The sequence below is a fragment of the Orycteropus afer genome, unplaced genomic scaffold (assembly GCF_000298275.1).
Source record: "Orycteropus afer afer isolate SDZICR_OR568_19922 unplaced genomic scaffold, OryAfe1.0 scaffold00439, whole genome shotgun sequence".
Classification (NCBI taxonomy): domain Eukaryota; kingdom Metazoa; phylum Chordata; class Mammalia; order Tubulidentata; family Orycteropodidae; genus Orycteropus; species Orycteropus afer.
In genome coordinates, this window is record NW_006922026.1 from 1,951,425 (window position 1) to 1,953,171 (window position 1,747).

Here is a 1,747-nt window from a genome sequence, read left to right on the forward strand (position 1 = left end):
CATAGATCCTCTTCCAAGTGGATGACAGTGGTAGCCAGGCACCATCTAAATCTTCTGGTCTCAGTCACATAGGCTTCAGATCAGATGGTGTACCAGTCACTAGGACTAATTGTTTCCATGAATTTTTGGTTTTCTTCATTCTTCTTTGCTCTGGATCAGGAGAGACCCATCATTGCATCTAGATGGCAGCTTGGTAGCTTTCAAGATCCCAGTTACTACTCGCCAAAGTAGGAGGTGAAACAACGTTTTTTATAGTATTATGCCAATTGATCTTGATGTCCCCTACGAATATGGTCCTGAGCCCACAGGTTCAACTACTCGGTCCCTCTTAGTAGCTTGCTGTGACCACGCAGTGACTACAACCTTGCCCCTTGTCAGCTCTACTATATACATCGGAATTCTGATCATTCACATGAACTTATAGGATCATTGTCTGCCAACCATATACATGTTCTTGGATATACTCCAAACTTCATATACATGCCTAATAGTTCAGCCTGTCCACCCATCTATTCACCCACATACCCATGTTTACCTTCACTGACAATGCAGTACTGTATGTGCAAAAGAGTTCATCTTTGTTGTCTGTACCTTCCATGTACATCTCTACATCTTTCTCTTCCTCAATGCCACCATATTGATTACTCACATTTGATACATTGCCCTTCTTTTCACGCAAATCAATACTTATGTCTATCTATCTAACAGTGTCCCCTACCCTACCCTCCCACCCCTGGTAACCAACAAAGAAAATGTTCATCCATAGATAAACGTCCCTTGACTTTTATAATAATGGACTAATACAATATTTGTCCTTTTGGGATTGACTTATTTCACTCAGCACAATGTCCTCCAAGTTCCTCCATGTTATGTGGTGTTTTACAGATAATACATTATTCTTTAGCATTGCAGAGTATTCCATTGTATGTATGTACCATAGTTTGGTTATTCATTCCTCAGTTGATGGACACCTAGGTTGTTTCCATCTTTTGACTATTGTAAATAGTGCTGCGATGAACATGGGTGTGCATATGTCTGTTCTTGTCATGGCTCTCACTTCTTTAGGATATATACTTATTAATGGAATGGCTGGGTCAAATTTTATTTCTATTTCCAACTTTTTAAGGAATCGCCATACTGCTTTTCAAAATGGTTGTACCATTTTACAGTCCCACCAGCAGTGTAGGAGAGTCCCAATCTCTCCACATCCTCTCCAGCATTTGTTATTTTCTGTCTCATAGAACTTTGCTGCTAGTGCTGGAGCAAGATGGTATCTCATTGTTGTTTTGATTTGCATCTCTCTAATAGCTAATGGTCATGAGCATTTCTTCATGTGTTTGTTGGCCGCTTGAATATCTTCCTTGGTGAAGTGTCTATTCATGTCTTCTGCCCATTTTTTAATTGGATTGTTTGTCTTTTTGTTATTGAGGTGTTGCAGTTTGCTATAAATTCTAGAGTTATGTCCCTTGTCAGATATGTCATTACCAAATATTTTTTCCCAATCTGTAGGTTCTCTTTTGAGTCTTTTGGAGAAGTCTTTTTGGAAGCATATAAAAATTTAATTTTTAGAAGATCAAAATCATCTGTTTTATCTTCTGCTGTTTGTACATTTTGAGTTATGCTTGCTAGTCTATTTATCCGATATATTAGGGCCCCAAAATTTTCCCCTAGTTTTTCCTTGAGGAACTCTATAGTTTTAGGTTTCACATTTAAGTCTTTGATCCATCTGGAGTTTGTTTTTGTGTAT